The 13820-nt window shown below is 41.5% G+C and overlaps 1 protein-coding gene across 1 annotated transcript in view; it reads left to right on the plus strand.

Moving 5' to 3' along the window:
• LOC120436317 overlaps positions 1-13164 on the plus strand; it is a 32640-nt gene extending 19476 nt beyond the window's left edge. The window contains exon 2 of the transcript XR_005610306.1: positions 12512-13164. The gene's annotated coding sequence lies outside the window, so the exon portion shown is untranslated. The remainder of the gene's footprint in view (positions 1-12511) is intronic.
• The last annotated feature ends 656 nt before the right edge of the window (positions 13165-13820 follow it).

Genomic DNA, 13820 nt, shown 5'->3' on the forward strand with positions numbered 1-13820 from the left:
AAACCATGTAATGTTCCTGACACAGGGTCACAGGTTGGCTTAGTTTCTCTTTGCTACAGATTGTTCTTCTTACAGGCTCTGTCTTCCCATGTGGATGGAGCCTGGGGTTTTTTGCTCTTCAGCTGGACATGCCTGACTGTTATCTCATTCATCAGAGCCAGTATGAAAGAACCAGCCAAACCATCCAGTTTGTGCCAGCCTGTCAGCCTCTCATAGGTGGTGACAGAGCACTTATGTGTTTTTTATTTGTTTCCAGTTTTCCTCCTGCTGGATGAAAAAAATGAAGGAACACTAAAAACTGCACATGAACAATATTTATTATTCAATGCAGTTCAGCTCACAAAAGAGGAGTCTCAGCAAAAGAATGAAATCAGTGTATGATTTTAGTTTTAAACTTGAGAAAATGTTAATCTAGAGACCTATGCGATCATCCAACCATGATCCACGTTCCCTGATATTCCTTTAGGTTTTGCTTTGTTTCTGAAAAATACTCCTTCCTGTCACATTTACAGTTTGAAATAAGCATTTCAAATCATTGAACTGTTATTTGACCTCTATATATTATGTTCACATTGATATGAGTAGTGCAAAGATACTTTTTTCATATCACTGTTACTAAAGGCCACCAGATTGTGATACTTAGGACCTACAGTCCTTCAGAAGTTTCTGCTGGAAAAGGTTTCCTTTCTTTTTATCTGCAAAACCTTTCCTGCTGAGTTTATGGTCTTAGTCACCCAGCTTTCCCTCTTAATTCCTGTGTACGTAGTTAGAGTGTACTTCTCGAATTTTTTTTTTTTTTGTGCCTGTCCCATTTGGCTCTTTTGCCATCAGAATTATTGTCTAAAGGTGAAGAAAGATGCTCAACGGATTTACTTTACCAAATGGACCATCCCAGCCTTGCCATAATGGTCTATTTGATTCACCTTTTATTGTTTATTTTATTTTCACTTGCTGAATACGGGACAAACTTGACTGGGGGAAAGAAAGGGGAGAAAGAAAGAGGGAAAGAAAAACAGCGGGGAAGAGGGATGGGGATAAAGGGCAAAAAACAAAAACCAACAGAATAAGCAGACAAAAAATACATATATCGATCACCTGTTGAGAAAGAAAAAAGAAAACAAGCAGAAGAAAATGAGAGTAATAGAATAAACAACATCACGATGATATATGGGCATATGACAGTAAATACTAAATATTAAACATTATTGTGCAGCACGTAAGATCGACAGCGCACAGTGTGCTTTAAGGTAGGAGCCAAAAAGGGTGTAGTTTGTGTGTGTGATCACCCGTGTGTACACCTGTGAGCATGGACGCGCTTGTTTTTAAAAGGTTCCTTCATGTAATGATCTGCTAGAGGGTGTGGGGGGCCACTCCTCCAGGGCATGAAGCAGGTATGGAGGAGATCAAAACTCCAGACATCCAGAGGCCCCCAGAACACAAGAGACCAAGGAAGACCAACAGAGGGGCAGCCGCGCCACTATCCCAGAAAGAGCTGAGGAGAGTCCCAGATGAGGGGTCACTCAGCAGCCGCGGAGCAGAAGCCGGGGGGGTTGCAGTGACGTGCCCGTGAGCTCCGCCGGCAGCCAGCTGTGCCAGAGTGACCGAGCCCCAGGCCGAGAGGCCGAGGGCACCCCACCCCGGAAGTGGCCCGAGCGAGCCCCAGGCTCCAGGCCCCGATAAGCAGCCACCAAGGAGTGAACCGATGTGTACCTGGACGCCCATCCCTGGACACAAAGAACCACCAACGCACCGATGTCTGAGGGCGTCCGCCACCGGCAGGGGAAGTGGTGGGGGGAGATAGGCCTCCAAACCTTGGGGGGCCTGAGATGTCCCCAGAGAGGTGGCGTCTGATACCCAACCTGACATATAGACACAGACATACAGGCACACAAAGATACAAACATCCATTCCCACCCTCATGCTCTCATAAGCAATTACTCCACACTCAACCAACGTGGAGACAGACATAGAGAGACACTGTACACACAATCACTCTCCCCAAGCGTACTCTAAGAACCGGGTCTAGGTACCCTTGCCCCTGGAGGGGGAAACTGCACCCAGACCCAGGTGGTGTTACCCTTTTCCCTGCGGTGGGAGAAGCAGACCGCCCGACTCCGCAGCAGCAGGGAGGCCCCACATTCCAGACCCCAGTCGGACGGCCAACTCCTCCTCCTAGCCCCTCCGCTCCAGCAGGCCGCAGAGAACGGTGGTGTGAGAAGACTCCAAACCTCCCTCCACCCGCTCATATGTAGTGTTGATGTATGTGTGTTCTAAGGTGCATTTAAAACCCAGGAGGGCATGGAGCTACCTGCCAGAGAGCAGCAGGTAAGCGCATAGCCCCTCCTGCTAGCCCTCAATGTCTACGTGTATTTAAAATTGGGAGGTGGGCAACGACGCCAGGGGTGAGGTGTACACCCTGATGGTAATTTGGAGTCCGTGTTGCGTGCCCACCCCCAAGATCCTATATGTATGTGTTATGAGAGTGTGAGTTGATTATCTTGTTAATAATTTTACCTTCTCACTACGTACGACTCTGGATACTGTAGCTCCTGTGAAAACTAAGGCCTCAAATCCAAAGTCCCTGACTCCGTGGTATAATTCTCAAACACGTAGCCTAAAGCAGATAACTCGTAAGCTGGAGAGGAAATGGCGTGTCACAAATTTAGAGGATCATCATTTAGCCTGGAGAAATAGTTTGCTGCTTTATAAGAAAGCCCTCCGCAAAGCCAGAACATCTTACTATTCGTCACTGATTGAAGAAAATAAGAACAACCCCAGGTTTCTCTTCAGCACTGTAGCCAGGCTGACAAAAGTCAGAGCTCTACTGAGCCAACAATCCCTTTAACGTTAACTAGTAATGACTTCATGAACTTCTTCACAAATAAAATTTTTATCATTAGAGAAAAAATGACCAATAATCATCCCACAGATGTAATATTATCTACAGCTACTTTTAGTACCATCGATGTTAAGTTAGACTCTTTTTCTCCAATTGATCTTTCTGAGTTAACTTCAATAATTAATTCCTCCAAACCATCAACGCGTCTGTTAGACCCCATTCCTACTAAACTGCTCAAAGAAGTCCTGCCATTAATTAATGCTTCAATCTTAAATATGATCAACCTATCTCTAATAATCGGCTATGTACCACAGGCCTTCAAGGTGGCTGTAGTTAAACCTTTACTTAAAAAGCCATCTCTAGACCCAGCTGTCTTAGCTAATTATAGGCCAATCTCCAACCTTCCTTTCATATCAAAAATCCTTGAAAGAGTAGTTGTCAAACAGCTAACTGATCATCTGCAGAGGAATGGCTTATTTGAAGCGTTTCAGTCAGGTTTCAGAGCTCAGCACAGCACAGAAACAGCTTTAGTGAAGGTTACAAATGATCTTCTTATGGCCTCTGACAGTGGACTCATCTCTGTGCTTGTCCTGCTAGACCTCAGTGCTGCGTTTGATACTGTTGATCATAATATCCTATTAGAGCGATTAGAACATGCTGTAGGTATTACAGGTACTGTACTGCAGTGGTTTGTATCATATCTATCTAATAGACTCCAATTTGTACATGTAAATGGAGAGTCCTCTTCAGACACTAAGGTCAATTATGGTGTTCCACAGGGTTCAGTGCTAGGACCAATTCTATTTACATTATACATGCTTCCCTTAGGCAGCATCATTAGAAGACATAGCATAAATTTTCACTGCTATGCAGATGACACGCAGCTCTATCTATCCATGAAGCCAGGTATCACAGACCAATTAGTTAAACTGCAGGAATGTCTTAAAGACATAAAGACCTGGATGGCCGCTAACTTTCTGCTTCTTAATTCAGATAAAACTGAGGTTATTGTACTCGGCCCTGAAAATCTTAGAAATATGGTATCTAAGCAGATTCTTACTCTGGATGGCATTACCTTGGCCTCCAGTAACACTGTGAGAAACCTTGAGTCATTTTTGACCAGGACATGTCCTTCAACGAACATATTAAACAAATATGTAAGACTGCTTTCTTCCATTTGCGCAACATCTCTAAAATTAGAAATATCCTGTCTCAGAGTGATGCTGAAAAACTAGTTCATGCATTTATTACTTCCAGGCTGGACTACTGTAATTCTTTATTATCAGGATGTCCTAAAAACTCGCTGAAAAGCCTTCAGTTAATCCAAAATGCTGCAGCAAGAGTACTGACAGGGACTAGAAAAGAGAGCATATTTCTCCTGTTTTGGCTTCCTTCATTGGCTTCCTGTTAAATCCAGAATTGAATTCAAAATCCTGCTCCTCACATACAAGGTCTTAAATAATCAGGCCCCATCTTATCTTAATGACCTTGTAGTACCATATCACCCTATTAGAGCACTTCGCTCTTGCACTGCAGGCCTACTTGTTGTTCCTAGAGTATTTAAAAGTAGAATGGGAGGCAGAGCCTTCAGTTTTCAGGCCCTCTTCTGTGGAACCAACTTCCAGTTTGGATTCAGGAGACAGACACTATCTCTACTTTCAAGATTAGGCTTAAAACTTTCCTTTTGCTAAAGCATATAGTTAGGGCTGGACCAGGTGACCCTGAGTCCTCCCTTAGTTATGCTGCAATAGACGTGAGGCTGCCGGGGATTCCCATGATGCATTGAGTTTTTCCTTCCAGTCACCTTTCTCACTCACTATGTGCTAATAGACCTCTCTGCATCGAATCATATCTGTTATTAATCTCTGTCTCTCTTCCACAGCATGTCTTTCATCCCGTTTTCCTTCTTTCACCCCAACCGGTCGCAGCAGATGGCGCCCCTCCTGAGCCTGGTTCTGCCGGAGGTTTCTTCCTGTTAAAGGGAGTTTTTCCTTCCCACTGTCGCCAAAGTGCTTGCTCATAGGGGGTCATATGATTGTTGGGTTTTTCTCTGTATTTATTATTGTGCTATCTACTGTACAATATAAAGCGCCTTGAGGCGACTTTTGTTGTGATTTGGCGCTATATAAATAAAATTGAACTGAATTGAATTGAATTGAGTAATGTGAATGTCTAAGTTGTGAGATAAAATTAAGGCACAGGCAGCCAGAAGGGGACAGAGGGGGGGAATGCCTCCTCTGCACCCTGGTGACACACCCTTACCCCAATGCCCTGCATGTGTGGGTGATTGTGGTGGAGCGGGAAGAGGGAGGCAGCTGGAGATGGGGAGGGAAGGAAGGAGGGGCCAGTGACCCCTCCCTGGGGCCAGCTCCCCCACTGACCCCAGTAGGCACCCCCATACTCTGCAACCTGCCAGGGAAAGAGGGCCCAGGCCCATCCGGACCGGGGCCCAGTGCAGCAGCGCCGACCGGCCCCACAGAGCCCGGGACAGCCCACCCGACCCCACCACAGAGAAAACTCCACCCACCCCATCATCCACTCATCTTCCAGACTACACAAGACAATAGACGCCCAGGCTGAGATCTTCCTCCACCTCTCCTGTATCTCCCCCTCCTGCAGAGAGAGTTCCTGAAGAGAGGAAAGCTCCTGCAAGATGTGACAACCTCCCCCACCAGTTGAAGAGCCCCCCAGGTGGCTCGATGCACCGGCGGCACCCTCCGCCAGGGCTGGGCCCCCATACACCCACCCGCCCACAACCCCGGCAACACACCAACCAGGACCCAAGCCCCCGAGGCCTGGCCAGGGCCCCAGCCCAGAGACAGAGCGCCCCCAGAACCTCACGTCCGTCCCGACCCACCCAGGGGCAGCCAGGCTACCAGGTCAGTAACCCACGTCCGTCAGCACAGACCCTCCCGTAGCCCCGCTGCACGCAGCCACGAGGAAACCATCACCTAAGAGCCAACAGAGCCCTTAACTGGCCATGACCGCTACCCCGGGTTGAGCCCCCCAAGGAAGATGCATCTGGGGAACCCCCCGACGCCCTAAGCCTGTCCCTACCCCCACACCTATCGCAACAGTGAATGTGGGACCAAACTATGACCCCCCACCCCCACTAGGTGATGGAGCTGATCAAAGGAGCCCAGAGCAATTGATCTGATGTGGTGGCAGAGGCTGTATCAAGACTAATGTAATCTAATAGATAATTTCTATATTGGTTAGAATTAAGATTATTTTTATTTTTCCAGTTCATGAGGACTGTTTTCTTGGCTATGCATAGGGCAGTGAAAACCATATGGGCTATATTCTTTTCCGGAGTGACATTATCTAAGCTGCCCAACAAACATACTAAAGGGGAAGTTGGAATGTTACATTTCAGACACTTTGATAAGTCTTCACATATCTCGCGCCAAAACTTCTGAACTGGTGGCCAGAACCAAAGAGCGTGGATATAATTGTCCGGTGAATTGGTTTGGCAGTGTGAGCAGTTGTTGGTAGACGTAAAGCCCATCTTGAACATCCGATGACCTGTATAGTGCACTCTATGTAGTATTTTGTATTGAATTAATTGAAGACTGGGATTTCTAATTAGATGAAAGGTTTTTAAGCAAATCTGAGACCAGGAGTTTTGGTCTAAGTTAACTGATAAATCCGCTTCCCATTTTGCAATAGGAAGTGATATTGATTCATCTGTTTTAGAAAGCATTCTGTATATTTTGGATAGTAATTTGGGGGTTTTAAGAGTAAGAAATTGAACCACACTTGGTGGTGTTTGTAATTCAACTTGACCCGGTTTAAATTTCTTTTTTACTATGGATTTAATTTGTTGATATTCTAAAAATCTTTTCTTGTTGATCCCATATTGTGTAACTAGTCTGTCAAATGAAATAAATTCTGTTCCTTCTAGTATATGTTCTAAATATTTAATTCCTTTACCACTCCAATCTGGAAAATTAATCATATTATTGTTTTGTAATATGTCAGGGTTATTCCAGATAGGTGTACGTTTGCATGGGATTAATGAAGACTCCGTCAATTTTAGAAACTCCCACCATGCTGTCAGAGAAGAGCTGATGTTGACGCTTTTGAAGCATTCATGTCGTTGGATGTTTGAGCTGATAAATGGTAGATCTGAAATCTCTAGATTATTGCAAAGTGCTTGTTCTACATCTAGCCAAGGTTCATCTAAGAGGGTATGTTTTAGCCATCCTGAGATAAACTGAAGCCTGTTGGCTATGAAGTAGTGCTGAAAGTTAGGTAGTTCTAATCCTCCTTTATCCTTGTTCTTTTGTAATGTTTTTAAGCTGATACGTGGGGGCTTATTTTTCCAAAGGAACTTGGACATATATGAATCTAGAGATCTGAACCAATCTTGTGGCGATTTAGTTGGGATCATTGAGAATAAATAATTTATTTTTGGTAATATCATCATTTTTATAGCGGCAACCCTTCCCATGAGTGATATGGGTAGACATTTCCACCTAGCCAGATCACCTTCTACTTTCTTTAAAAGTGGGATATGGTTTAATTTAGTTAGATCTGCAAGCTTGGGAGAAACATTAATACCTAAATATTTTATATTTCCCGATTGCAGTGGAGTAGAAGAGGATTTATGGAAGGAGCAATTAATCGGAAGGACTGTAGATTTTGACCAGTTAATTGAGTAATCTGATATTCTTGCAAAAGAGTTTATCAATTCAATCACCACCATGCAGTGGTGTAGTCATTTGGAGTGATCAGGGTAACCAAGTCATGGCGGTGGTTCCAGTATGAAGAGGCTGGATCTTCTGTGACCACTCCATCCAGAGACCTGCAGTGTCCTAATGCCTCCTCCCATGTCTTATTCTCCTTCACCAGAATCAGCTTTTCCTCATAACATAGAAAATTTATTTTTTCATCACACTTCTTGCTTTCCCATTTTCCGTCGCTTTTTCTGTTCACACAGTTTTCATCATTTTTTGGTGCTGCAAGAAGTCGAAGCACAATAGAGAAAAAAGACTGTGATGGATTTCAGAGATTTTCTAAAGGTCTATTTTTATCTAGATTCAGTATCAAATCATTTTACCAGTACAGTGTTTATGAGTCTAACAAACCCTCCTTGCTGAAGTTGCAGCTGAAACAGTTGGTTTGTGCAATCGTTAAACTCAGTACAGTCAACACTGTGGTGGAAAACACTGCTCCACACTGTAAATCTGATCCTTTCTTACCACTCAAATAGTTGAATGCTCAAAATGTCTCAAATTGATTTCAGGTCACAATGCAAATGAGTTTGGTATAATTACCAGTAGGTTTGATCTTGTAACATCTAAGGAGTTAAAAACATAGTATGAAAATTTACCACCACCATCCCATTGTGTGAAGATGGTTATTTCGCCTCCTCTGGACCAATTCCATGGACTCGTTGCATCCTTCCGGGACAAACCTATCCATCCAGAGAATTGTAAAGCCGTATTCTCTTCTGCAGTTCTCACTTGGACCAAGTCAGTGTGGTGCTCCCTGCAGAATGCTTCTGCCTCTGCCCAGGTATACTTGTAAGGGTCATTATAAAACTTGATGTCCAGCAGATGTCCACACACGGGGAAAAGAATGAGCAGGAGGGCAACGTGTTTCCTCATTGTTTTTTTCACAGGAGAAAACTGGACAAAAAGCCTGCACAGACAGGACACAGAGCAAAAACTTTATAGTGAGTAAGAGCAGCGTCTGCTGTGTCCACATAATGCTCTACTGATAAATGCTGGGAACAATAAACCCTTCATTAAACACAACTAGAGTAAATTGCACAGATATAGGTGCTTGTGTGTTTATAGAAATCAATAAAACATTTCAAATTTCAAGTGAAATCATATAAATAAAATGTCCTATTATTTAAAAAGAAAAGAACACAAAACAATAGAAAAACTAATTTAAATGAATTGTTGTAATGACATTTACAAAATAAGAGTGGGAGTGAGATCAAACTAAATAGTGAGATAGCTTTTGCTTTTTGTTCTTCTTTCGGGGAGCATACACTGTGTTCAGTGTCTGAATGTATGATCCCTTTGTCACGTTCCTGGGTCATTGTACCCAGCGTATTGAGTTTTAGTTTATTTTGATGTTGAAAGAGCATTAACAGTGTAGACCAGTCTAAATGGATCTTTGATGACATAAATAGCATTTTGGTTATTTCAGGTTAATTCCTCTATAAACGGCTGTTTCAAAAATGTAGATGTAATAACTCTTTAGCAATTAAGTGTCATGATCTGTCTTGGTTTCACAGAGCAAAAACTTTATAGTGAGGAAGAGCAGCGTCTGCTGTGTCCACATAACACTCTACTGATAAATGCTGGGAACACTTTTGTTATTGTTGTGATCTCACCTCAATGTCATGTTTTCTGCTAGTCTGTCTGTTTAGTTTAAATGTTTTCCCAGTTTTAATTTATAATTCCAGCAAAAAAGTTGTATTTTGAGTTTACGATGACCTGGATGACTTAGAACCTTCACAGACATATTTTGAGTTTAGTTTGCAATTTGGGTCCATTCCTGCCTTCCTAACACAGCCGTTATGACATCAAGCCCTTTCAGAGACTACAGTGACTTTGGTCCAGTTTATAAATCAAAACCTTTTTTTTTATCTTTACTCGTTCCTATATCTGTGTAACAGTGTAATTAATCATGGTTTTCAATCACTGACATGAAAACAGGAGTTAAACCAATTCAGTTGTCTTTCAGTTGAGCTGTGTTTATTGTCACTTTGCTCACTGCATATTTTGTCAGCTATAAATGTTACTACTGTTAGCTGTCAGTCGGTGTAAAACGTTACAACAAAATCAAAGCATAAAATATTAAGAACAAATGAACAAAGAAAAAGAAGAAATTTGTTAACCTAAGACCATTGTTTTAGATCATTGTTTTAGTGCTTTTTAGTCACTTGATGCTATGACAGACTATCGTTCTATATTTTAAAGAAGCTAGAAGTAAACTCACTCCACCATAATCGTTTTAGGAAATTGCTCTCAAATGACTAAAAGAATTAGAGAATGAGTTGTACATGTATACATGCTAGTCTTATGAATTTAGACTGCTCTTAATATAAAGTTTCAGCAGATTTAAACTGAAATCAGACAAACTTATGTGGAGATCACACTGTTTTCTCTTCATCTCTTTATAAATATAAGTCTCTGCCATTCATTCCTCAGACCTGTTTGTACAGCAGCACTTACCTTGGTAGACGTTAGGGAATCTTTGAAATTCACTCTGGTATGATCCCTCTGCAACAAGTGTGAAAAGACAGCAGTGGTGATTCAGAAGTTCATGCAAAACCTGCCATCTATGTCCCAACTAAACTGATGGATAGCTCTGGCCTGGCATCCCCCCCAAGTCATTTAAATCAGAAGCAAAGCAGCAGCATTCAAATTCAATCTGTTCTGGATATTTACTTAGTCCCTTCCTAGGGCCTTCAGGGATCGTGTACATGCAAACCACCACACCCTACTGACAGAAAACTGTCAAAGGTGGGTATGTCTGTGTTTGAGTGATGTTGAAATAGTGTGAAAGATGACAGATACGCATTTAAAAAATTTTCTGAAACATTAGTGTAAAAACATTGTTTTAATATTTGTGTTTGTATAATATATGCACACCATATTTTCAATTGTTTAATCTTTAAAAATATATATATATGTAAATATAAATACCAGTGACTACAGCAGCTCCAAATAAAGACAACGTTAGTAAACCACAATTAGCAGGACGTCCCGCACTTTCTCCATTCAAGGTTTACAACCTTTAACTGCCTCATTAATGTAATAAGTTCACCTTAGCTTATACGCTGCAGTATAGGACCAAGTCATTTAAACTTCAGTGATATTGATCTGGTTAATTATGTAGCAGGGGGGGTTGTTGATCACTTTCAGCTGCTTTGGTGTTAATGAAATTAACAACAGGTGCGCTAGAGGGGCAACAATGAGACAGCCCCCAAAACACTGTCCAGGATCTCAGTGATGCCGAGATTCTGTGGCAAGATCTGAAAACTGCTGTTCACAAATGCTGTTCATCTAATCTGACTGAGCTGGAGCTGTTTTGCAAAGAAGAATGTGCAAGGATTTCAGTTGCTAGATGTGCAAAGCTGGTAGAGACATACCCTAAAAGACTGGCAGCTTTAATTGATGCAAAAGGTGGTTCTACAAAGTATTGACTCAGGGGGCTGAATAATTACGCACACCCCACTTTACAGTTATTTATTTGTAAAACATGTTTGGAATCATGTATGATTTTCGTTCCACTTCTCACGTGTACACCACTTTGTATTGGTCTTTCACGTGGAATTCCAATAAAATTGATTCATGTTTGTGGCTGTAATGTGACAAAATGTGGAAAAGTTCAAGGGGGCCGAACACATTAATGGGTATTCTGTCACCTGATGACCAATGGCTGTACTAATATTGGTGCAGACCTCTTTCCAAAATGACTAAATTGTAGCACATTCCCACAAGCAATGAAATCTAGTGCCCACTCTGGCCTTACACTTGAGACAATTCGGAGATGTTCCCATATTATACTTACTATAAATATACGGAGAAATATACACATTGTGCAAAATTTTGTACTGCAGTTCTTTAAATCGGTTACAAACAGAGATTTTAGATGGAAGGAGCAGGATTTTGTCCCATGCCTGTATATCTATTTCACATTTAAGCAACGTCCCCCAAGATTTTCTCAACCATATCAATTTTACTTTGATATAAAATGTTTATGCTCCCTTTTATCCAGAAGAAATTTCTCCAACCAAAAAGAGGCTGTTGAGATTTGTAATGATTTATCATTTTTTAACACATAATGTCTCAATTGCAAATACTTATAAAACTCAGTATTTGACATAGAATACTGGGACTTCAGGGATTCAAATGATTTAAACTCACCATGTTTAAAGAGGTCATAAAACCTCTTTAAACTCACCATGTTTAAGAGGTCATAAAACCTCTTTAAACTCACCATGTTTAAAGAGGCCATTAAAACCTCTTTACACCTACTTTATGCCATCCCACAAAGCTTTCCTTTCATTGCTAAAAAATTACCCCGTCCATATTATTTTAGATATCCAGCATGACTTGTTTCACCACTGAGATCTGATGTGTTTTAAAGTGTTTTTGTTTTGTTTTGTTTTTACAAACATCATGATCCCTATAAGCCAGTTTGAATGTTAAGTTCACATGATTCAAATCCTTCTGTGCCTCAGTGTCGCTACGGTAGACATATTTTTTCTCCATTAACCTTACTTTGTTTTTCAGCCAAATTAGTTTATTTCCATTTGTGTGTTTGTGTGTGACAGAATGGAAACTTTGTTCTCTACATTCACAATGATTGTTCACTAGCCTGTGAGTATACTCGGCTGCTTGCTAACTTAATTTTCTCTCTTACGTACAGTAAATATGTTATGAAATTTAGCCTAAAATGATGTGACAAAAACATGATATGTGAAGTACGTTCAAAGATGGATTCCATTTTTGCTGTGTTTTCCTAAATGCAAATATTTGAGTGTCATCATTACTGCTTGAAGGTGACATAAGAGTGTGGTGGGGTGAGGTTGGTGGTTTGGCTGCAGGGAAGGAGTAGAGCAGTAGGTTCAGGGCGTGGTGGTAGCGAAGGCAGGGTTTCGCAGCTGGTGAGAATCTTCTAATCATGCCTTTCCTATTTCAGTAGCCGCCGGGCCGAAGAGGAGGAGGAGGAGGAGGAGCAGCTGCAGCAGAGAGCCGGAACTGGGAGCGCTGCAAAGTGCCGTACTATAAGAAGCACCAATCACAGAAACAGTGTGAACAAAATAAAAAGGCTGAAAGTGAGATTCCGGAGTTGTATCGGGTCCTTCAGGATTACAAAGAGAATAAGTTAAAGAAAACACTGAAGTTAAGTCACAGACAGAGGATGAAGCACAAAGCTCAATCATGCACAAGCCCCTCTGTGACTGCGAGACATTACCAGTCCTAAACCAACACAAAGAGGATGCTGGAATTTGTGGCGTGTGAGCTATTTGAAGCATTGAAAGATGACAAGTATCATTTTTAGTGCTTGTAATATTTACCACTTGTACATTTTCCAACACAGAGAACTGGCAAAAAATCTTTTTTTTTTGGTTAACCATGTTATAAACACAGACCACAGAAAACATTAAGTCCTCGCTCCTGAATTATGGGATGTCCTTAAGTTTTTCACAGGACTGCATGACTGCACATGACTGTATAATTAAAGTATGTCTCATATGTACTGGACATGTGCTGAGGTGAACAGCTGCTCCAAACACAGACTTCATCTTATATTTTATTGAAATCACTGTGAAGATTAAATTCCACAAGAGGGTGGTGTGAAATACTTTGTGTCAAAGAATGCGTAACAGCCTATGATTTATGATTGGAAGTAATACAAATTTATGACATTCACAACTTTTATAGCATGTCATAAAGGTATAATATTTATAATATATTTGAGATATGTAATAGAAATTTAATTAGGTAAGGAGCAATAATTTATAATTGTGTTTTGTTGTCATTTTAAGCAAAAAAAAGTTTACTTTTGAGACAAAAAGTCTACTTTTGTGTGTGTGTGTGCATGAGAGAGAGACAGAGAGAAAATGTGTTAAAACGATACAAGATTATGTCTGTGCAGGTTCATCATAGACTAAGGAGTTTGGAAAGAAAAGCGTCTGGACTGGAGTCTGGATGACATCTGGAGTTGCTTTAAGATGTTTCACTTCTCATCCAAAAAGCATCTTCAGTTCTAAGAACAATTGGTGCAGAGTCCCAGATTTTGAGCCCCCTACTGATCCTCTGCCTAATCACTTGAGCCAAGGTTTGAAACGGGTGTTGGTCCAATCATCCAAGGTTTCGGGTGAACCTATTGTGAGACGTTGCCCCACCCTTTGGAATGAGTTGTTACTGTGTTTCGTACTACCAGCTTTTAAGAGAGCACACAGGCAAAGGGAGGGCTCTGCTTTTACTTTGAGCAGTTTGTTTTT

This window comes from Oreochromis aureus, linkage group 23 (genome assembly GCF_013358895.1).
Source record: "Oreochromis aureus strain Israel breed Guangdong linkage group 23, ZZ_aureus, whole genome shotgun sequence".
Taxonomy (NCBI): Eukaryota; Metazoa; Chordata; class Actinopteri; order Cichliformes; family Cichlidae; genus Oreochromis; species Oreochromis aureus.